We start from the raw sequence: 26372 nt of genomic DNA, 5'->3' as shown, positions 1-26372 counted from the left end.
GCCCGAAGACACTATGGGAACGAGAATGCCCACACCACCAGACTTGCAAATCCCTGTCTAATGCACAGCAAAATATCCAGTGCTGTTTTGAGTTGTTTTTATGGTATTAATTTATCAGAGTTAAAAAGTGTTGATTCTTGTCTTGATTTGAATGGCATTAACACTTGCAGTGTAAATCAGTGGTCAGAGTCAGTGTAACTACAAAGAGTTGACATAATTGACACTGGTGATGAGTTGATCCAATTTCCGGTCCTTGCACATTATTTCCTTTTTGAGTAAAGGTGGACGACCACGAGGAGAGGACAGTGTTCAAACATGTATAATATTTTATAACCACTTAAACTGACCAATTTTCATGTTTAGTTTACGTTTCTCACCATTCAGAATAATATTAGTATGTTTCTCAACATTGCCAGAGTGCTAACATTATTTCTTTTCAGATAATGGGCCAGACCAACGACAGGATCTCAAGGCCATTTAGTTGCACCACTTGTTAGTTAGCAAATTGAGGTAAGAATGGCATTGTTTGTTAGTTCGCTTTTTTAAACGTAAGTTTTCTTATATTTTAGAATCTGGGTTAGATAACAGCGTAATTTCTGTCATTTGTGTAACTGTTTAATTAGTTAAATTAATGCAAATAATGCAGCATCCGTATTCTTGGGGCTCACATTTGTGTTGCCAAAATAAGACAATGTAATGCATTTTTGTCTCCAGTATTTTAGTATAACTGTGCATTGTCCCACAAATAATCTCTGACTGTTTAAGTGAGCAGTAATCAGTAACACGCTTTTTTTTTTTTTATATGGAGCTTGAACGCACAACTTGGGATGGTCCGATGATATTTACATGAAATATATCGCGGTTACTCTTATCTGCAAAGTAAAAGGCAGTGTAGATAAATTATCAGATAATCAAGCAAGAGGGGTTTTGCTGAACTTATATTTTCTGCCAGCGTATGACTATGAACTAATATGAATTCGCTCATCATATGAGACACATGTTTGACGTGCACCCGCAAGACTTTCTCACTGAAGGTAAGCTAAGAATCTTGTGAAACTGCTTAGATATGTACTGTTGAACATGAAATGAAATGTTAAGATTAATTAATGTGCAAACTAACAATGACTAACTTTAGTATTATTTAATAAAAGTAGAGTAATAAAAGTTTGTTCATTTTAGTTCATAGTGCATTCATGTTAACAGATACAACTTATGATTTTTATAATGTATTAGGAAATGTTGAGATTAACAACTAAGTAATCAAGATTGATTCATCAAGATGTTGTAGAAGTTTTGTGCATTCTTAGTCCATGTTAACTACTGAAACCTTGTTGTAAAGCACCAGATGTCAGCTTGTATTTAATATTGTTGTCAGTCACATGACAGAAAGTCATTGGCAAGACTTCAGTGCATAGATGCAAGAAATACACAAAGCTGTGTCTATTGGTGTAGAAAACAAGGTTAAATTCAGCATTAACCATATTTATATTTTTTACATTGAAGGAGGATCCCCACCCGCAAAAAGTGGGAAACTTATGCCTTGGACATTATTTATCTTTTTCCTAGCCTGAGAGACCCATCTTCAACAAAGGGCTATGTAAGAATTTTTTGTATTGATGTCAGGGCTTAAAGTTCACCGGCACCATTCCGGATTTCCGGCGTGCAGCGTTTGGCTGCGGGAAAAAATAATCCTACATTTAAAAAAAAAAATCTTGTTGATTGAAATTGCTTTCGAGTCAATGAGTTCTCCTATCAATGGTATGAGAGGAGCAGCTTTCACTCTCGACCAAACTAACATTACTAGCCAATGTTTTGCGCAGAGTCGCAGCCCTGATGAATGGAGAAGCGTGACAAAAAGCTGTGAGGTGCAATGATCAAAGATGTCCATCTAGTGTATATTTACATAGAAAAGCTAATTACAAAGCATCGGAAAAACATGTTGAAACATGGGTAAATAGTTTTTAATTGGCAAGTGCAAACAATGTCTCTGGAGCTTGCCGAATGACAAATCATTTGTCTTTCACTTTTAGCTTATAAAGGTCCCTCTGCTTTAGGCGATGCAACAAGTCATATAAACACCCTTCGTAAAGTGATTTTTAGGATGCACTAGAAACACTGAACGGAAGGAGCGAAACCACAGAAGAACTAAACATCTGAGCTGTAATGAACAATGACCAGTGGGTTTAAACTCGTTGAGTAAAATAATGATAATAATAATACTAATTATGATTATTATTATTATTATCTATCTAACTAACTATCTAACTGAATATAATATAATATTATAATATAATATTCTTATTATTCTCACCCTGACCACCCTGTTTAACTTCCTGCTCTCTGGGAGCCGCTTCAGGAGCCTCCGGACAAGGACCAGCAGACTCAGGAACAGCTTTTTCCCTACTAAATTATGTCCATAGTACTGCCCCCTCTTGAGCCCCCCCCCCCCCCCCCACACACACACACACACACGCACCGACACCACCACCAACCCCCCCCCCCACACACACACTCCTCACCCCTCAACACTACATCTGGCTCACAAACAAACAAAAAAAAAAAGTTCAACAAAAAGGTTTATTACTTGCACTACTGTCTGTTCATCCAGAATACTGAATGATCCATTTGCACACTGGAATATTTTTCTATGCACTTTTTACCGTCCATTGCACTAGTGTAAATAATGTTCATATGATCATAGTTCTGCTTATAGTGTACATACACTTATCACATTATCCATCTGTATAGTATGTTCATAGTACATCCATCTGTATATCATGCTGATAGTATTTAAAAATCTGTAAATTATGTCCATAGTACTGCCTTATCTGTATATTTATTGTACTTTTATAACATATTGTAGACACTGTATATCCTGTATTTACTGCTTATTGCACTTCTGGTTAGATACTAGCTGCATTTCGTTGTCTTGTACCTTACATGTGCAATGACAATAAAGTTGAATCTAATCTAATCTAATCTAATCTAATCTAATAACATCATATGAAACTAACATAAGTGCAAAAAGTACACACACACACACACACACACACACACACATATATATATATATATATATATATATAAAAAAACCACTGACATACACAACAAAAAATATACACACATAAATAAATACATACATATTATAAGTGTTTTATATATATTGTTTTCTCTTTGTAATATTGGATGCTTAGATGATACATTATGAGCAAACATTATCAATGTATGGCAAGGTGATACAGGTATAGAACAACATGAGGTTCAGTTTTGAGTGAACTGTCCCTTTAACAGTACTTAGCACTTGTTGTTTACAGTTCTTGATAGATAGACCTTGAAATTTTAAACGACAAACCATCTACAGGGGCATATTGTGCCTATAGTGGTGTTCTTGTCTAAAAATATTCTGTGCCTGTGGTAGCACAAAGCCCCATCTCTAAAAAAAAAACAAAAAAAAACAGCAGCAGTTCCTGTCACTGCGCTCCTTCGCTGTCCATCTGGGAGGCAGCCTGCATACACTTCTAAATGAGAAAGTTGGGTCTGATCGTCCAGCCATGACAAAAATAGATTACTCTGGGAAAAGAAGAGAGGGGTGAGACCAAGTGTGTGTGTGTGTGTGTGTGTGTGTGTGTGATTGGATCGATTGGCATAAGGTAGACAGTAGACTTGTAGAATCTGAAGTGCAGAAAAGCCTGTCTTGTTTTAAAAAGTGTGTGTGTTGGTGGGGGTTAAGGTATACTAAAACTTCAATGTTAAGGCAATATGAATAAAAAATAAATTAAAAAAAATCAAAGACTTGGAACCTGAGAAACAGAATTTCAAGCTCCACATTAGAAAGAAAGAAAAAAACTTTAATAGCTCAACTGTTTTTTTCTAGACAGCAATAATATTACATTGAAAGCAAATGTGGGAAAAAATAATTCTTTCATAGTTTCATATTTTTTCTAAAGACTAAAATACCTGTGATTTAATGTCTCTTTTAGAATTTCAGAATCTCAGTAATGTCTTAAACCTATGTACAATCAAAAGTAAAAATAAATAATAATAATAATAATAATACATCAAACATTTATGTCTATTTATATTTCCCCTAAAGTGTTATGACTAACATCTGAGATGAAGCTTGAAAACATAATGAAGGATGCCTCAGTTATGTATTGTAACCCTCGTTCCCTGAAGGAGGGAACGGAGATGTCACGTCGGTGACCGACGAATTTAGAATCTCACCAGAGAGACCAATCTACTTCAGGTGTAAACTAAACGAGTATAAATAGGCAGCAGATCTCAGATCTCAGAAAACTCAGGTTTTCGCTAAAGAGCCGAGCCAGTGACCCAGCTGCTCAGCGGTGGTACAGCAGCTGTGGCAACGGGACGTGAAATCTCCATTCCTTCCTTCAGGGAACGAGGGTTACAATATATAACCGAGACGTTCCATCTCAGTCTGTCACTTTTGTCGTCACGTCGGTGACAAATCCCTACCAAGGTGCCACGGATGCTGTCCCTTCCAGTGTCCTGTGAGAGCCTCCTGTGCCCCCTTTTTGGAGTAGTCCAAGGCTCGCAACACGAAGACCAGTCACTGTTGTCGTATCACTACCCACTCAGTGATATTGGATAACACTGGGAAAACTTACCCATTCCCCTTGGAACAGGATCATTGTGGAAGATTTTGTAAATACTTACACATATGGAAACTGTTTAGGTGCATATGGAAGATTTAGAGGTGATTACAACTCTCTTGTGAAATGGCAGAAAGTCTGCCGGGGAAACACGGGCTCTGAGGCTATACTGTGGACTTTATACATATGAGATCTGCTTATGTCTCTACATATGGAACCCAGCCCTTCATTCTGACACATCTGGCTGTCGAGGGTATGGAGGAGCTCAACAGGGTCTGCCGTACGGACTCTCTGGAGCAGTCTTAACAAGCTGAGACTAAACAGAGACCTCTCAGTGCTTCAACCCATTTGAAGTGAGAACACAGGATGATACCGGTTCAAAACAAAAGCTATAGAACCTAGCGAACATGTTGGGGTTGCCCAGCATGCAGCTCTACAAATGTCTGTCAGCGAGGCACCACGAGCCAGAGCCCAGGAGGATGCAGCACTTCTAAAAGCTGGAGATTCTTCCAAGGCTTCTTCTTGTAGAAGAGTCAGTGAAGAGATGATCTCTTCGCTGAAGGAGAATTGATCTGATGAATGGCGCTGCGGGCCGACTTATATAGCAGTCGGCCCTGCCCCCTTTGGCAGGCTAAAGTGCCATTGGTTTGTGCAGCTACACAAACGTGAACAAATCAGGCTCCAGGAGAAAGGAAAAAAGGAGTTTTCCCATACATAACGTGAGTGAACATTCGAAAGGGAAATTCCTATTTCCAACTTGTAAAGTCATGATTACGAGCTTGTTGCATTCTTTTCTGTTAAAAATAACAGTGGACAGTGGTTTGTGAATGTTGATGCTTAGCCTAAATAATCTGATCGGGAGCATCCCCTCCTGTGACCCATGATTTGTCTGTATGTGTATTCAGAGCCAGTGAGCAACGGACTTAATAAAAAAAACTGCGTTAACGTGTGATAAAATAATCAATTAATGCGTTAACGCGATAATAACGTTAACTTTCCCAACCCTAATATATATATATATATATATATATATATATATATATATATATATATATATGACAATATTTTTGTCAATTGACGTCACCTAATGGCATAACAATTTCACCTGCAGAAAGATTCAGTGAACTCAGACTCAACAGACTGAAAGGAATAAATTTCCTAAGATGAATCAAAATCCCCACAACTTGCACGCACACATAGAAAAATTAGATTTATTTTACATAAATGTATTAGATTTATTTTAAATAAATGCAAATTTTCTAGATTATGCAAGTTATATTTGATATGGCACACTTCCGATTCCACAAACAATTCAATTCAAATATATTTAACTATAAAATTACAGAAACAGATAATTACTTCCATTGCAACATGTACAGATACAGATAATGTATCATTGAACATCCCTAGTTTCCCCAACAGTGCATAAAATGATTGAGGGTTACGTGATTATTCGAAATCAGTTTTAGTCATACTTGGTTTAATGACCATTATATATATATATATATATATATATATATATATATATTAGGGCTGTCAAATGATTAATCACGATTAATCACATCCAAAATAAAAGTTTTGTATACATAATATATGTGTGTATACTGTGTATATTTATTATGTATATATAAATACACACACATGCATGTATATATTTAAGAAGAATATGTTATGTTTATATATTAAATATATTTATATATAATATAAAAATATAAGAATATAAATATATAAATGTATATACATGTAAATATTTTCTAAATATATAATTTATGTGTGTGTATTTATATATACATAATAAATATACCCTGTACACATACATATATTATGTAAACAAAACTTTTATTTTTGGATAATATAAAAAAAAATAAATCAAATTACAACCCAAACCTGTGATGGCAATTACTCCAGTCTTCAGTGTCTTATTGATTTAATTCTTATTAAATAATTCTAATATACTAATTTATTCATTCAAAGTGAAACAAATCACTTGTAAAGTTTCACTTTCTTCCGTCTGTCTTTTACCAAATAAGTTATACTGTATATGCATATCTAACTAACTAGTTGATAAATCACACTTCTCAAAGTCTTTCAGAGTTTTTGAGTACTGGCATAACGTGTCCATTACTCATCTTTAAATTGACTGCTTTGAGGCATCCAGTAATAAGGAAATATGATTGTTTCTTCTTTCCATTCCCTGAATATCATCTCTAATTACATTTATACTCCATGTCTGTGTTAAATGAATGCTCTCTGCCATTGCCTCTTCATTTCTGTTAACATTCCAGAAAGTTCTCGCACACAGGGATAGAGGCTTAGATTACTGCTTTTAGTTATATGTACAAACAACCACATAGATTGGTATTCATTCCGCTTTTCCCGTGTTTGCTGGGGAAGCAAACTTGGCTTCCAAATTGCTGCTTTCGAGTACTCTATTGATCACAGCTGAAGATGACTGCTGCATGACAATGTCACTGATTCACAGGGTCAGATTCACAAAACAAAATGAGACCAGGAGAGAAAATTAGCCAGTTCATTTTTTTTTTTTTTTTTTTTTGTGTGTGGTGTGTGTGTGTGTGTGTGTGTGTGTGTGTGTGTGTGTGTGTGTGTGTGTGTGTGTGTGTGTGTGTGTGTGTGTGTGTGTGTGTGTGGAAAATGCTGTTCAGCAATGTGGGTGACATCATGTGAACAACTGTGATTTGGGGCTTTGATAAACAATAGAATAGAATCTGGTTAAACAGAATCCATTGAGAAACAAATATGTAACAGTTGCCACAAATCAAAAGAGTTTAAGCATTTTTGGACGCCTCTTTTGGCACCTAACTTTTTAAAGTGATTTCAGTTTGGATCATAAGAGATATCAAAGAAAGGAAGTAAATGAAGATCTGGGGAAGGAAGATGTTAGGCAAATTAGCATCTTCGGTAACATCCTCCTTTGCACAGGTGAAATGCAGACAATTAAATATCAGTCTATCTTGGTTTCGTTCAAAGTACTCGTGACATCCACGCCTTAAAAAAGACGGAAATCTTACATTTCATTGTCACATTACGTTTCATTTTTGTGATTCTGCTATACATAAAACATATCACTTTTTGTGTTGTAAATTTTGAAAGCAGACAAGTGCATGTTGTACTGTTCTTAAAACTTAAGAGTGAAAAAATGCATTCTTACAATGTCTTTGTAATTATTTAGATTATTTATTTATTTAGGCGTGCACCTTGAGCTAAAAGATGATTACATGTCCATGTTCTCTTCCGTCTCTGAGTGCATATCTCTTCCTGAGGAGCAGTGAAAGTTCTCTTTCATGTTTATTAAAACATGCATAAATATACTTCCAATGGTCATGTTACATGATTTTACTGATTTACACTGGAAATTGGGGTTTTATGGAGGAACGAAAGTGCAGCGCTGCAAAGGGGGGCGGAATGGGGCGCAATAATCATTTTATCTCGATTATTGTATTTTCATAAGTGTTGGAGGCCAAAATCTAAATCGAAACTGATTTTTCAATTAATTGCACAGCCCTAGTCTCATTACAAGAGATTTGTACATTTTTGCAGTGAAGATGTGTTGGAACAGTTCGAGAATGGAACTTGCAACCATGGGCACTGTTAGGGGAGGGAAGGTTAGGACGATTCCGGGGGCCCAGCGTTAAAGGGGCCCAGCGTTAGAGGGCTAGGTCCTATCTGACACCGTCCCCTCCACTCTCTCCCACTTGTGCACTTTCTGTATTGTGCTGTATAAACAAAAACAAAAATACCAAAAATAAATCCTCATAAAATATCAACTTATTGTGATATAATATAATATATTATATGATATAATCTGATATTGTGAAATATTTTTAACTGAAAACTGAATGCAAAACAAATCACACAATATTTTCACTTTACAGTTCAATAATGGTGGGGTTGAAAACAAAGTGCACAACACTATTCACTTAACACTGATTTAATGTATTCAGATGAAAGTTAACAATATTAACAAATTATTCACAAGTGTTTTCAGAGCCCCCAGTTACACTGTTTCAATCAGAATCCTAATGATACAGTGTATTTAGTAAAACAAGTCAAATTAAATTAAGTATATTTTCAGAGGCAGTGTAGAGAAAAAAAGATCTCTGATAGCCGAGGCACTCCATAATTAAAATGTCTTTATTGCAAAAATGACATGTCCTAAATGAACAACTTTAAAATGCCCACGCGTAGCGGCATGGGGCCTTCTTCAGGGCATGAAAGTATATAAGTATATTTTCATTCAACTAAGTCAAATCAAAACCTATCACAAATGGTCAATGAATCTCTGCCGGAAGTGACAGTGCAATGTAGCAGATGAACGATTCCTTACCAATTTGCCAATAATAAGCTGGATCCTTGATGACTCTACAAGTGGAAAGAAGAAATGGTTTACTGAAAAGTTCTTAAAAAGCAGGATTTCATTTTATACCATTTCTTTAAACCAGTGGTTCTCAAACTTTTTATACCAAGTACCACTTAAGAAAATATTTAGCTCTCTAATTACCACCATAATGACCAATATTAAATTTCAGCAGCATAGTAGGCCTAACTATTCAGCTACAGCTTTGCACAGTTCAAAAATGAGGCAGCTTTATTCCTAATAAGAATATTTATTGTTGTCAGCCACTTTAACATTGTAAATACACAGTTTGAACATTAAGACTGCACTGTGCTTACATACAGGTAAATGAAAAACTCAAATAAAGATTAAATTAAAATGTATTAACATTAATTTATATTTAATTTAGTGATTCCTCTGCGTACCACTAGAGGGACTCTGAGTACTGCTAGTGCTACTCGTACCACACTTCAAGAACCACTGCTTTAAACAATCTTAATTAATTTAAATTGTACCAAGATTTGCAATTATATATTTCAGAAAACACCAACAGAGTATGTTATCTTTGAGACTATTATAAGATTAAAAAAACATATATAACAAACCTAATGCATGGCATTCATATCAGGAAAATGTGGAAAAATCTCTAAAAGACAGACATTAACACATAACTTACCAGCAACACAACAACATCAGATGAGCATCTAACTTGAGCATCTGTGATAAATCAATACAAAAATACACACACAGGTATTTATCTTCTCAGGCATGTGATCAGCTAGAGACAAGGAAAATCTAACCACTCCACCTAGCCACGCCCAGAAGTCACACCCCCAGCACTCATTATTAAAAATATATATTTTAGCACATTAAAAGAAATATCTCATATTGTGAAACAAAAATTGCTGTCCTGTAAAAGATAAAAAGCAGCATTTAATAATCGTGACAACAGTATAATAATATATTATAATAAAGTACTATAATATATTATAGTAAAGTATATAGAATTGTTATTATTATTAAAGTACCTGACAAAAGTTTGGTGATATTACCATTATAAATGATTTTAAAATAACGATCTTCTGCTCATCAAGGCTGAATTTATTTGACCAAAATAAAGAATATATGTATATATATATATATATATATATATATATATATATATATACAGTATAGTGAAAAATTATTACGAATACAAAAAAAGTTTAAAATTGTAATATATTATAAAATGTAATGTCATTCCTGTGATGCAAAGCACAATTTTCTTCACTACTCCAGTGTCAGTTTTCAGTGTCACATGATCTTTTAGAAATCATTACAATTTATTTGACTCTCAAGAAACATTTCTGATTATTATCAATTTTGAAAACAATTTTGCTGCTTCATATTTTGTGTGGAAATAATGATGCACTTTATTTTTCAGGATTTTTTTGAGAAATATAAAGTTTAATGAATTTAATTATTTAAATTTGTTAATGCATTTATTAAATATAAATCATTTTAAATGTCTTCACTCACTTTTTGTCACTTTCATGCATGATGAATAAACATCTTTGTAACAATCAAAACACAAAAAAAAATATATAATAAAGAGAAATGTTTCTTGAGCAGCAAATCAGCATATTACAATAACATCAAAACAACAAATTAAAACTAAAACTTAACTATTAAAACAAAAAATTAAAAAACTTTTCAAACAGCAATAGATTAATAAACGTTTCTAATGATGAATGTTGCGTTCCCAAATGCAAATTAAAGTGGCTCAAACCAAGCGCAGCACTAACAGTGAATCACAACTAAAAACTGTACTGTAACAGCAGACATGTAGCGCGTAACACTACAGCCTATAATATAATTACAGCACAACAGTTGTGAATTTTATGATAGCACTACCAATCCCATTCTTACCGCCATTCATAAAAAGTCCCCGGGTCGAGTCACGCATTTCAGCGACTGAGCAGTTACCAACTGAGCAGTTACAACGAGCAACAGCTCACAGTCAGCCGCCTCACTCACAGAAAGACGATAACTGTCATATTTTTACATTTAGAAAGGCGCGAACAGTTTCATTGTACAGTTTCCTGGATGATAGCCAGATTAACCAATCATGATCAAAGCAATAAAAACAACCAATAGGAATTGTTTTAGCGTGGTAACGCAGCGAAATGTATTTATTTTTGTTGTTAATGATGATAATATTTAGCATATACCTTTAGATTTTAGAATAGGTTTCATGATCAAAATATTGTAAAATGCTATTAAAATAATAATAATAATCTTAAATAATTTAATATTATTAATTTAAAATGCAGAAATGTATTTTGTATGCTGTTAAAGACATTAAGTTGATTCAACACAGATTTTATTTTAAAAATAATGTTGATTTACAAGTGTTTTTGTTAACCTTTTTCAACCATTTAGCATTAAACGTTGTATCAACGTTGTTTCAACATTAAAACAACAACTGACCTTATTTCAACCATACTTTAATGTTGAAGGTCGGTCATGTGCAGGCTGGGATATAAATATATATATATATATATATATATATATATATATATATAATATATATATATATATATATATATATATATATATACAGTACAGACCAAAAGTTTGGAAACATTACTATTTTTAATGTTTTTGAAAGAAGTTTCTTCTGCTCATCAAGCCTGCACTTATTCGATCAAAAATACAGAAAAAAAAAAGTAATATTGTGATATATTATTACAATTTAAAATAATTGATTTTCAATTTATTATACTTTAAATTATAATTTATTTCTGTGATGCAAAGCTGAATTTTTAGGATCATTATCACATTATCCTTTAGAAATCATTCTAATATGATGATTCATTATCAAAGTTGGAAAAAGTTCTGCTGCTTAATATTTTTTCAGAACATGTGATACTGTTTTAGGATACTTTGATGAATAAAAAGTAAAAAAAAAAAAATAAAAAAAAAAAAAAAAAACTATGTTTTTAGAATATGAATATTTTGTAATAACAATATACACTACTGGTCAGTAATTTGGGGTCAGTAATTTATTTTTTCTTTCTTTTTTTTAAAATAAAATCAATACTTTTATTCAGCAAGGATGTGTTAAATTGATAAAAAGTGATAGTAAAGAAAATATATTATTAGAATATATATTATTATAATTTTTTATTTTATTTTGGAATAAATGCAGTTCTTTTTTAACCTTTTATTCATCAAATATATTAGACAGCAGAACTGTTTCCAACACTCATAATAAATCAGAATATTAGAATGATTTCTAAATGATCATGTGATAGACTGGATGTTACATGTGACACTGAAGGCTGGATTAATGATGCTGAAAAATTCAGCTTTGCATCACAGGAATAAATTATTTTTTTAAAGTATATTCAAATAGAAAACTATTATTTTTAAGCTGTAATAATATTTCACAATATTACTGTTTTTTTCTGTATCTTTTTGATCAAATAAATGCAGGCTTGATGAGCAGAAGAAACTTCTTTCAAAAACATTAAAAATAGTAATGTTTTCCAAACTTTTGGTCTGTACTGTATGTATGTATGTATATATATATATATATTATATATATATATATATATATATATATATATATATATATATATATATATATATATACTCTTTGTGCCCCACGCTTCCCTAGTGGCGGGGGGAGAAGACGACAGACACAGGGGTGTGGCGTCAGGCCTTGGAGAGGCTTTTATTAACAGAAAATAAAACAAAGTGGCCAGAAAAGGGAAATAAAGTGTCCAAAATAAACAGAGGATCTGGTGCCCTTGTTGTGCTGCGGGGTTAGTGAAGGTGGGGCAGTGTTCGAGAAGAGAAGGTCCAGGTAAGTGATGGAGTCTTGCGGCCGCACGTGCTCCCTCTTGGTCCCGGGGTGTAAGGGGCTTCTTCTGAGCAGCTTCATCCTCCTTGGCCCACAGCACTTTCAGGGGATAAACGGCCCAGCATCCTGGCTCGCCAGCTGTATAACAGGTGTGGTTCTCGTCCGGACGATGGGTCCAGCAGCTCACGGCTCTGGCGGTGCAGGAGTCCCTCTCTATTTCAGGGTCACTCCTCTCTCACACACCCACTCCTGTCGGAAACCTGGTAAAGAGCAGCGATTAAGGAATGGGGTAGTCTCAGCCTCAGACATCACGCCAACGGACCGTTGGCTAAACATCTGATGCATATGGGACACAAAAGTGGAAACACTTTAGGAGTGTCGAAGTCGTCGTCTGATTGGTTAAATTATACAGGATTTCCGGGATACGTGTGTGTCGCGTTCTTTAACGTTCCCACCTGGAAACAAAGATACTGTGGCGCCAAACCCCCGCACGAAAGAAGAAAGCTGCCATATTTACAACTGTGACGACGAGCACTTATCAGGATCAACTAAACGCTGGATTTTCAAAAGTATATGAAATATTTAAAGTTTGAGGCATAGAATCTTTAAAATATGTCCGAGAGTTTTACACACCGGTCTGTTACTGTGGCGACATTTCCACGCCTCGAAATGTGATGATGAATAAAATGAACAATGATTGGTTGTTTGACATGTCGGTCAAATGGCCTCATGGGAGGGCCTTGGCCAATGAAAGCTGCCATGAATTCCAGACCTTCAGTCTGAAATTCTGGCTACGCGAGACTAGGGATGGGGTGATGATGATAATTGGGGGAGGCAGCCGACTATTAATCATGCAATTATTTAAATTAACCATTTCTGTAGTAGTCAATTTGCTCGTATGTGCACCAATATTTCACACCCCCTGTCCCCACACAAAAGTATGCCATAATAACCCATTTTTTAACTGTTTTTTTTTTTTTACTAACAGTTCAATAGATTCAACTAGCCTCATTTTCTCATATACTTCTCTTGTCTAATCTTGTAAGATTTTCCAGTCAAAACATCTGTCCGATGATTTACAAACAGACTTTGCCACATGTCCACCCCAACTCTAAAGCAAATGCTTTGACAGGTCCTTCCTAAAAATGCGACCCAGCATCCATTACGTGAAAGAATTCATCACAGCTTCCCCAAACAACTTTGTCACTGACACACACAGTATGAAATGCAATAACAGCAGGCAGGTGTGTGTGTGTGTGTGTGTGTGTGTGTGTGTTTGTGATAATATAAAAAAAAAATATATAATATTGTGACATGTATCCCAAACCCTACTTAGAAACCTTGATTTAAATATTCACTTTACACATGCACATCATTTCCACAGCACCCTGCATATATTCAACGCATCCTCTCTATAACAGATGCCAATGTATAATTTTGTATCCTCCCATCTCCTTTTAATTTTTTGACGGCTGTAAGTTGCACCACCAGTAGCTGTAGTAATATGTTAAGCAAATGCTTCTTTCTTTAAAATGGTGGTTTGTGGCAGACAGCTCCATTTGGCTGATAGCTTCTCCCAGCGTGGGGCCTGGTCCAAATTTATCATTTATCCCTGTTCTCTGTGCATAAACAACAGCACATGCCATGTCAGTCCTCGTTCCCTCATATCTTTTCCACCCCATGCAATATGAGTTAAAGCTCTAATTTCTTATTCACATTATATATACATATATATATGATGATGATTTTGGTTCCAAAATGCTATAAATCCATTTTGATTAAATTGAGTGAAAATGTGCTCCCTATCAATACTACACTGCGTCTAAAGAAAAAGGCTTTTTTTTTTCTCCTGAACTGAAGCGTTTTTTTCAGTGAAACTGCATGGCCATTGGTTTGTTCAGTATATATATAAAAAATAAACGAACCAATGGCTCGGCAGCAGAGCATTACAAGCCAAAGGCGACAAAACCCACCAGAGCCTGCCAGAATGGGCTGGGCCATCTGGCTATATAAGCGGGTGTTCGCCACAGGATTCTCAGATTTCTTCTCGTTCAATGATGACTATGCTCTACGCTGATCCGAAGCCTGCTCGCCATTGACACGCCTTCACAGCTGGAATTGGGACCTCTCAGCTCGGCTGACCTGCTTCTCCGTCGCCTCAGTGACGCAGCAGTTCCAGTCCATTTCCCCTGCCACCATCCCGTGATTCTAAAACAGCTTACTAAAAAAGAGCAAACTGGTTGTGAGCGAACTGGTCTCTTTTGGAGGAGGTGAGGATGAGCTGCATAATTACAGCATGTCACTGACAACCTCAGACACAGAGAAGTTGTTGGCCTCGTTGACCGACCCCACCCCCTTGCCATCGTCCACGCTAAGCACAGCCAATGACGGGATGGATGCCGAGCTTCTCCGTATCTCCTCAAAAGCGGTTAAAGAGCTGGGTTTAATTCGGTCTCCACCAGAGGAGACCTCTCGCAGCCATCTGGATGAATGGTACCTGCCAGGGGGGCCGTCAGGCCGCTCGTCAGCGTTCCTCTCCATTCTTCCTGAAGGTCCACAATGAGCTTACCAGATCATGGGGCTCTCCCTACTCCACCCGCCTCCATACTTCCGCTTCATCTGCTCTCACCTCTATCGACAGCGCTGAAGAGAAGGGGTATGACAAGCCGGGTATGCTCCTCCAAAAGAGGGGTATGATAGCCTACGGCTATCGACTGGAGAGCAAAGGCCGCTCATCTGTCCAAGCCTTGTAGGATCACTTCAGCTCTTGCTGGACATGCTAACACTTCAGCTGGGCAAGTGGCTTCCTCCAGGTCCAGGTCTTTCAGGCCAAGATCCTCGCATCCTTGGATGAATCCGGCCTGAACCCCGCGACCCTCAGGGAGCTGAGGAGTGCAAACGACCTGGCTCTGCGCACCACCAAGACCACCGCTCAGGTGATCAGGAAGTCGATGGCCAGCCTTGTGGTGTTCAAACGCCATTTGTGGCTGACACTAATGGAAATCAAGGACGCGGATAAGGTCCCCTTCCTTGATGCTCCGATCTCCCCCAAGGGCCTCTTCAGACCGGCAATTGAAGGATTCGCCAAATGCTTCACGGAGAGACAGAAATCATCCCAAGCTTTGCAACATTTCCTGCCAAAGCCGCTCCAGCTCTGCTGCTACCTCTAGTCACCCTAAGTCTATGCCAACGCAGCAGCCCACAAAGCTAGCACCTGCTGCCCCCGCCGTTCAGCCTGCTAAGGCTCAGCAGACGCGAGGGCACTCCCACTTGGCCAGACGCTACCCCCTTCCTAAGCACCAGTGCCCCTGAACCAAGATAGCATTGGACCCGGCGCCTCAGGCGTCTTCCTGATCTATAGGACAGGAAGAGGATGGGGCCAAGTCTCGCTACGGACGGACCATCTCCCAAGCAACCTCTCTTGGTCCTCCTAGCACCCCGTTCAACCTTGGGTACAGAGGGAAATGCGTTTATTGCAAACAATGGGCCTCTTCAAGCGCCCAAGCAATCAGCCACTGTTATAGTGGGAAAAATAAAACACAAACATTTTCAAAAAGAGAGTAAAAGTCCTCTTTCATTTCTCCCAAGTATTCTGCCCCCATGCGGCCAGTCACTCGAGTTTATCCAACCCCTCGCCACGCTTGCCGAGGCCTGGCAGGCCATTCCCGGAGTGTCGAGATGAGTCATGGGAATAATAAAATGAGGATATTCATTCCAATTTGCTCTAAGACCCCCGCACTTCAGCGGCATGGTCCCCACCTTAGCAAGGATGCTCATGTCCTGCCTCATCGCCGCAGCATTGCCAGCGCTACAGCTGGGTCTGCTTCGTATGAATCCCCTTCAGCACTGGCTAAAACCATAGGTTCCATCCCATGCGTATCAGCGTGAATTAGGCCTGTATAACAACCCTGGCCCCCTGGAAGAACTCTCACTGGATGGAACAGGGCATGGCCATGGGAATGGTTTGCAGGAGAAAAATTGTCATGACAGATGCCTCCAATGCAGTTTGGAGGGCGCTTTCGGCCACTGGTCGAAGGCGGAGAAAGGCTTCCACATCAGCTTCCTGGAAATGCTAACAGTATGTCAGGCCTGACAGTTCTTCCTGCCAGTCCTAAAGGGGCACCATGTGCTAATCCGATCGGACAACATGTCGGTGGTGTCCTATATAAATCGCCAAAGTGGCCTCTCCTCGAAGCGCCTCTTCATTCTGGTAGAGCGCCTTCTGGAATGGGCTCAACCCAACCTGTGCTCGCTGAGAGCGGCGTATATACTGGGCTAATTGAATCAAGTAGCAGATATGTTAGGAATAAGCAATGTACCCTCAAAAGAGTGGACGCTCCATCTGGAGATGGTTCAGAGAATCTGGGAGATCTTCAATGAGGCCAAGGTAGACCTCTTCACCTCAGAAGACAACTCTCACTGCCGAATTTATTATTCGAAGATCAGGGTTGGCCCAACCTCCTTCTTTATGCATTTCCCCTGATCACCCTGATGCCACAGTTAATCAGGCGAATCAGGGAACAAAAACACAAGGTTCTCCTGGTGGCCCCTCTCTGGAAGAACCGGCTGTGGCTATGAGAGCTGACTTAGCTGTTGGTAGCTGCCCCTTGGCCCATTCCGTTGAGACGAGATCTCCTCTCTTGAGCGGACTGGACAATATGGCCCTCTCAGACCAACCTGTGGGCCCCACATCTCTGCCCGCTCGACGGAAGCCTTCAAGACTCCCAGGGTGAGTTTTAAACACAATATCGGAGCATAGAGCCCAGTCTATGAGATGCCTCTATGACCTTAAGTGGTCTATTTTCTCCACTTGGTGTCTAAACCGCAGCAAAGACCCTTCTACTTCCAATCTGTCAGAGGTGTTGTCATTCCTATAAGAGCTGCTGGATAAGGGACGCTCCCCATCCACTCTCAAAGTTTATGTAGCGGCTATAGCGGCCTATCATGCCCCTATTGCAGGTCAATCGGTGGGCAGAAACAGCGCAGTTGTCCGCTTCTTGAGGGGCACCAGAGGCTGAATCCGCCTCACTAGCAATTATAAAGCGAATATGGGACCTGCATGTGCTTTCCATAAGCCCTGCCTGCCTAGAATATGGGCCTAATGACTCTAAGGTCGTTCTGACACCAAGTCATGGTTACGTACCCAAGGTGCTCTCCACTCCATTCAGAGCACAGGTCAAAAGTGCATACATCTTTGCCATGTTACATTCATTTAGTTGACTAGTGCTATGCGCTGTATTAACAAAAATATAAATGGCATTAATAAAAACATTAACACTGACAAGCTAAGCAATATCGCGTTCGTAATCGAATGCGATTCATCTAATGAATGCGATATAGCATAGCTTGTCAGTGATCTACTGCTCTGTGTTTTAAATGCATCTGAATCATTTCCATCTGAAAGCACATGATGGAAATTTATCGGTACTATTAATCACAGAATTGGCTTTACTGACGAGATGCGCATGGCAATCACATGTGATTTATTGTGCAGCCCTTGTTTGTTGATCACAAAAAAGTACAAAGTGCCGCCATTACTGTCTAATGCCGGGTGTATTCAAAGTGCCGCCATTACTGTCTAGAGTGTGTAGAATGGTGCACTGTGATTGGTTGAGCAGATATATCGCATTCTGCAAAAAAGGGAGACTGGCGTTTGTCGCTGTTTGAAAAAAAAAGGGAGAAAACATGACCTAATAACTCTGCAACATTGCATTTTGCATTAAAATTAAAAATAGACTTTTCAATACAGACAAGATACAATACTGATTTTGGCATAAACTAATTTTAAAAAAAATGCTTTTATCGCATTATGGAACCAAACTCTCAAGGCATTGTTCTGGTTGCTGCAGGATGTGCCCTGCCAGTTTGATACGATGCTATGTCACAATGTAGGTAAGTCTATGAGTTTTAGCCCTGTGCAGAATCTCTTCATTTGTAACATGGTCATGGTATGTGACACAGAGAATACATCTGAGACACTGCACTGTATTTTTCCAGGTCTCACAGGCATAGATTGCCATTGCTAACACAATGGATATATAGAGACAGATCTTAAGTGATGTGTTAATGCTGGGTGACATTCAGATGTTGCACATCCTTTGGAACACATTGGCTGCTTTGCCAATGCGTTGGGTTACGCCTGGCTCTGCATCGCCATCCTGTGCGATACCACTGCCCAAGTATGTAAACTGGTCTATATCCGTGAGTGGCTGGTTGCCAATAGTAATAGGCATCAGTAGATCTTAATTTTCCCCACTCATTTGCATCACTTGAGTCTTTTTGATGTTGATCCACAGCCCGATCTTAAGTGCAAAACTTTCTAACCAGGTGGTAAGTTGCTGTAGCTTCTCCCATGACTCTGCTAGTTGTGCAATATCATCAGCAAAGTCTAGTCTTGTTTGCTCTGTCCATGAAATACCACATTCATGTCCACTTGCTGTCTTCCGCATGACATAGTTTATGGCAAGCAGAAACAACATGAGTGACAAAATGCACCCCTGCCTAACACCTGTCACAACATTGAAAAACTCAGATGTTCTTGTGTCGGGTCACAGACAACACCTTGAGTTATAATAAATGTTTGTGAATATATTAACAAACCGCTGTGGAATGCCATATACTAGACAGATTTTCCAGAGTGGATCACAGTGAACACTCTTGAATGCTTTCTCAAAGTCAATGAAATTGACCACGAGAGGATGTTGAAATTCAACACACTGTTCCATGATGTTATGCAGGGTGAAGATTTGCTCTGTGCAGGACCGGCCATGCCGGAATCCTGCTTGCTCTTCTCACAAAAGTACATCAACTGCATCTCGGAGCCTTACTAGCAGGACAGTACAAAAGGCCTTTCCCGGCACTGACAGTAGTGTAATGCTACGCCAGTTACTACAATTAGTGATGTTTCCTTTCTTCGGCAACTTCACAATTATGCCTGTGCACCACTCATCTGGTATTTGTTCTTCTTCCCAGCATTTATTCATCAGCTGTGTCAATGATTGTACCATACTTTTTCCGCCATGTTTTAGAAGCTCTGCAGAAATCTGGTCTTGACCTGCTCCCTTGCTGTTCTTTATTTTTTTTCAGTGCTTGCTCAACCTCATCAACTGTGATTTTATCCATTTTCACTTGTAATTCAAATCTTCCTGGATCCAGCGTTCACGTTGTGTTCCCCTTTGCCTGCCTACTACCTCTTGCGCAGGATATCACCATGTTATTAAATGATGACCATTGATCTTCCACCACACCATTCTCAAAATTCTGGAACGCATCTGCGAGACACTGCTGGTACCGGTGTTTGACTGCATCATTCTTCAGTTTTTCCACATTAAACAGTCGTTTGGTCTTTATTGCTCGTTGTTTTTTCAGTGGCAGCTTTAACACCGCTTTCTGAAGATGGTGATCTGACCCAACATCAGCACCGCGATAGACACGGGTGTCTTGTAGCGCTAATCTCCAACGTCTGCTAATGCAGACGTAGTCAATCTCATTGTTGGTCAAACCATTTGGTGCACACTATGTCTTCTTATGTATCTGTTTGTGGGCAAAGAACATGTTGCCAATACATAGGCCATACGTGTTGCAGAAGAGAAGCAAACATTCTCCGTTGTTGGTAATGTGACGACCAGTGCCATATGGACCGATCTGTGCATTGAAGTCACTGCAAAGCACGGTGATATCATAATGAGGCACTTCATTGATGACATCCTGCAACTGATTGTAAAAAGCATCCTTGTCGTAAAAAGCATCCTTTTCTACAGCATCTTCTGTTGGTGCAATGGTGGTGGTTTTTGCGTGTCGTGAGAGGAATCTAGTGGTAATTATATAGTCATTCACAGGTTTCCAGCCAATAATGAGGTGATGTTGCTTCTTTGCTCAGTAACAAGCAAACACCGTGCACGTGCCATTCCTCGTGGACAGAGTACAGTATGGTCTTGCCATCACTGACCAACATTCCACTTCCAGTCCATCTCAGATCACTGATTGATTGTACAGAACTTTGAACCACGTTAATAAAAATCACTGCATCTATTAATTTTAATGCATTTTTTTAAATAAATTAATAGGACATAAAGAGGAGTGTCATGCCTTTTACCCAGATGCCAACATGGTCCGGTTGTGTAACATGACCTGATCATCAAAAACCTTGCAAGAGAATAATCAAGCTCAAAGACAACACTGACGTACTGTAATATCTCAGTGTTCACCACATAAACAACATAGCGTGCCTTGTCAATTTTCATTCCCTTACATCTCTTCTCTCCCACCCCATGCAATCAATACAAGTTAAAGCTCAAATTTCCTAAGCCTGTTTTATGTTTTCATCCCCTAACATGATCTGTTATCCATAATATAATGTTCCTTTGAGTGTGCGTACCACCGAATGTACTGGACCCAAATCGATACATTCGTGTTGATGGTGTATGGTACCATACATAAGGACTCCTGGAGGACTGTTCATTGTCCGTGAAATGTATTCATTAAGCGCTGTTACAGAGCTCCCCTACCCCTCACCCACGGATCAGTCCTTTCTGACCCTGCAGCAAGTCGCTAAGATTTAAAAATGACCTTTTGGGATTAAAAACAGTGCATGTGGAATCACTTTATTTCTGCACTGCACTAATGAGAACAAAGCAGTTGTCAGTGTTTGAATAATGATTATATATAACCTGGCAGTGCAGGAGATCTTACACTGTAAAATGTTTATTGTCAAACTGACAGTAACTCAATGGCAACAATTATCCAGTAGTTGCTGTATTTTGTACCACAATAGAATTGCTTTAAAACTAAGTACATTATTTTCAAGAGTACTTTTAAAAAAAGTACAGCATTATACTGTTAGTTTTATTTATTATATATTTTTATTTTGTTATATATTCAATAACACAATTGATTGGTTCACAACGAAATTTTTATTTAGGGTTTAACTTTTACATTTCATAGCTGAACTTTAATGACATTTATTTAGATTTACAGTTGGCTAATATTTTCACAGAATGCATTGAAAATCTAGAGTAGGTAGATCTACAGTAGGAAATTGATGAAAATACAGTAAAAATACTGTGAAAACAACCAGATTCACAGTAGCATACTATATGCAAGTTGTACAGTAGGGAGCTGTTGGTCATACAATGATTTACTGTGAAAATAAGTCATTTTCCAACTTCCTCTCTGCCTGTCCAACATTTATGTGAATCACGTCAAACTAAAGGTCTGTATCACAGCAGCTGAAAGCCACATGGCGTAAGAAAGGAAGGTCAAAAGGTTTCATTTTGTGGTGGAGAGAGCTGCTGGACTAACATCTACTGTAACCTGTGATTAAGCTACAGAAGTGACTTGTGGAGAGACAGTAGGCTGTGATGGAGCTAATGTAGGTTATTCTTCTCTGGATGAATAAGGTCTCTCTCTGAGTGCTTTCTGAGTGTGGAGTGGATGATGGAGGAATGAGGAATGTGAAAAGAACTGAAGGCCAAGGTCCCTTGAGTGTGATGGACATGGATGGACACGCTGATGCCAGATGAAGTGATCTACAGAATCAGAATCATCTAGAAGAGTGAGAGTGAAAATCGGCCAACATTGACCTTGCAACGTAACAATTTTAGCCTATGGAGTTTTTTTTTTTTTTTTCATTTGTTGAAAAATGAAAGAGCTTTTGAAAGAGGTCTGAGTATCCACCAAGGCTGCATTTATTTGATCAAGAAATACAGTGAAAACAGTAGCGTTGTGAAATATTATTACATTCAAAATGTTTAATTTCTATATATAAAATAAAATGTTGTTTATTCATGTGATGATAAAGTTAATTATTTAGCAGCCATTGCTCCATTGTGACATTATCCTTCAGAATTTACCCTAAAAGCAGTGTTTACTAGACAACAGGGATTTGAGGGCCTGAAAACATGTTTCAAAGTGTTTTTATTATTATTATTATTATTATTATTATTATTATTATTATTATTATTTTGTATTATTTACCAAGTGACATTACCAACTACTGACCTGCCATGCATAATACAGTGTTTTAAAGGGGTCATATGATGTTGCCTGGGGTCATATGATGTTGTTGGGGAAGTCGTGGCCTAATGGTTAGAGAGTCGGACTCCCAATCGAAGGGTTGTGAGTTCGAGTCTCGGGCCGGCAGGAATTGTGGGTGGGGGGAGTGAATGTACAGCGCTCTCTCCACCCTCAATACCACGACTTAGGTGCCCTTGAGCAAGGCACTGAACCCCAACTGCTCCCCGGGCGCCGCAGCATAAATGGCTGCCCACTGCTCCGGGTGTGTGTTCACAGTGTGTGTGTGTTCACTGCTCTGTGTGTGTGCACTTCGGATGGGTTAAATGCAGAGCACAAATTCTGAGTATGGGTCACCATACTTGGCTGAATGTCACGTCACTTTCACTTTCACTTTCACTAAAAAGAACATTATTTTATGTATTTGGCAGGGCTCCAAACAAAAAAATCGAGTAAGGAGCCATTGGCTCCTATAAGAAAAAAACTTAGGAGCCAAATAATTTTTTTTAGGTGCCACATAATCAAAGTGTTTTATTTATTTTACGATTATTATTATTTATTTATTTACATTTTAACATTTCAATCACACTGCCATGTGTTTATGTCTCATCTTTTCTTGACTTTATCAGCATTTTAATCAATCTTGTAGATGACCTGGGAACTAAGGTTCACTTAAAGTGGGAACTAAATGTCTTTTCCAGCTTGAAATATACAGTCACAAAGAATTGTTCATTACACAGATTCTGTACCAGTATCATGGAGCATAAGCATCACTTGGCCACTGAGTGTAGCTTGGGCTCCTCCTCAGTGCATCCTGGAAATGTTGTCATACACTCTTAAAAATAAAGGTGCTTCATGATGACAAAGAAGAACCTTTTTTTCTAAATGGTTCCATAAAGAACCTTTAACTTCTGAAGAACCTTTACGTTTTACAAAAGATTCTTTGTGGCGAAAGAAGGCTCTCCAGATTATAAAGAAAGATATGGTTCTTTAAAGAGCCTCTGACTGAATGCTTCTTTGTGGAACCAAAAATGGTTCTGTGAAGAACCTTTTAAGCACCTTTATTTTTCTAGCTGACTGATGAGCTTATTGACACCGAATAGTTCTTCTGAGGTAAATTTATATTACATTGCAATGTTTACAAGCTTTACACGTTTTCCGCAGTTTGAAACACTGAATGAGCTTTTACACGAGATATTTCAGTAAGTTGTACTGTAGGATATCTTATAAAATAGCCTACCTTTTGATGTTAATTCATGTTCACTATGTACTATATTAGTAAAGAGAAAGATTAAATGGGTTCACTTGCCCTTGAACTGAGGTGCTAAAGCGACCGCGCCTGCCGCATTAAGGAGCGCCAAAACTGTATTGTTTGAATTTCGTTATGCATTCGGAATAATTTTAAAGCTGGTACTTTTTATTAAAAAGTGACAAAGCACAGAGCTTTTTGCGATTACTGGATGGCAGTTGCACTTCAAATAATGAAGTTCACGTATTAAAAGAACACAGACCAAGATCTTGTTTAGAAGAAGCCATATTAGTAATTATTATAAACGAGAATTGTTAACGATATTGCCAATATCCACACAGCTGACAGCTTAACCTGTTCTAGTTTGTTCAAGTTGTGCACGAAATAGATGCTGTATTTTCTGCACTTTCCCTTCTTGTCTCCGTCATTTCTCTCTCGCTGCACAGCGGAGCTGCGTTTATCAGACTGTGTGCGTCAGCACTGATGTGCGGCTGAGATGAGGACTGTTTGAAATTATCTTTTTCCACTAAAACTTTGATGCGCATTATCTCAGTTTAATACGTGAACATAACAAAAGATTTGATCGCAAAACAATTAGGAAAAAAGGCATTACATTAAGATTTTTAAGTTATAACATGTAAATATATACCCAGATAGCAATAACACTTGGGCTGATTCTGGCTGAAATGCGTCTCTGTTGGTTCAGTCTCGGCATCGGTGAGAAGATAATGGGCCAGAGCCACGCCGACTCTACAAAACACTTCTGGCTGACAGACGGCTTTTTCTCTATGGGCCGATCTCGGCTGAAAGCTGTTGTACATGCAGCAGGTCCACACTCGGTGTAGTTGTGTGTATTAACCTTCGGCCCAAGTTCGTTTTATCACAGACGGGGCGCTCCTAGAATGAAGCAAATCATCCGCCTGAGAAAACTTTTTTAGCGGTTAAATCCTGAGGAGCTTTCGGCGGGAAGTCGCCAGTGGCGACCTCAGCAAAAACGTCACTCGCAAATTAATATTTATGGTCGCAAATGCGACTGTTTTAGTCGCAGTTTGGAGCCCTGGTGTAATGAAATGTGTTTATGTGGTTTAAGGTTCAAAAAACACATTATTTTCCACATACTGTACATTATTGTTTCTCCTCTATGCCCAGCCTTTCTGAAACGCGTAGTTTTTTACAAAGCTCATCGGTCTGAAAAGTGAGGTGTGCTCTAATTGGTGTTGCGTTGTGATTGGCTGACTGCCTCAAGCGTGTGACGGAAATGTTACGCCCCTTACCATACTGTGATGGGTGTCCAGGTCAGAACACAGGCGTGACAAGACAAAAACAATAAAACCCATTACAAACGAGCCATTTGTTGCATCCAGTGGGGACATAATTAAGGATTATAATGACTGTCTATCTTATACTGTCTTTTTACGCATTACGCGTTGCACAAACCAAGTCTGCATTTGTGATCGAAGAAACAACAAACAACAAGCGCTACTCTACACTGCTCAAAACTCGCATTTGAATCATCAGTGGTAAATCCTTTACATATGTAAACGTACTTACAGACTGTGAGTTGGAACAGCCAGTATTGTAGTCTACTCTCCCAGGATCAGGAAACAGTCCTCCATAAAATGTGCTACACACATCTGAATACTTGGGTTGAACTGTTCTGGAACAGTGTTGTAAATACAACTTAACCACTGATTTCCAGTTGTGTCCTCTTTTGGAAGGTCAAACAAAGTATTTTCACTTTCACAATGAAACAGCGTCTCCACAACATGGCACCAGCAGCAAAACAGTGAGAATCAAAGTTACGCCTTCTTTCTTTGCGTGAACATTTGGTCGGCGTTATGCAAATCTTCCCACATCGTGATGTAGACATGTGGGGGCGTGTTTAAACAAGACGTTTTAGGATGGCATGGATGAGTCTTAACTTTTATAAAGAATATCTCTTTGGGTTTGATACTTTATTCTTTGCAACTTTAGGGATCTTATCTATTCACAAACAGCTTGTAACACTCCAAAGAGAACTGACCCCTTTAAGTCATTTTTGTGGATCGGAGTGAACAGGAACATATGGACAATGTTGTAATCGGGATGCAAAAAATGGAAAAGGAAAAACATTTCCATCTTTAACACATCACTGTAATGGTAATGTAACCTGATATGGTGATTTTGTGATCAAAAAACATTTCTTATTATTATCAAAGTTGAAAACAGTTGTGCTAAATAATATTATTATACAATGTTATATAATATTATTTGTTGAATGTGCAATACATTTTCTTTTTTTTTTGGGGGGGGGGGGGG

This window comes from Cyprinus carpio, chromosome A11 (genome assembly GCF_018340385.1).
Source record: "Cyprinus carpio isolate SPL01 chromosome A11, ASM1834038v1, whole genome shotgun sequence".
NCBI classification, from domain to species: domain Eukaryota; kingdom Metazoa; phylum Chordata; class Actinopteri; order Cypriniformes; family Cyprinidae; genus Cyprinus; species Cyprinus carpio.
Note: the sequence above shows the minus strand (reverse complement) of the source record.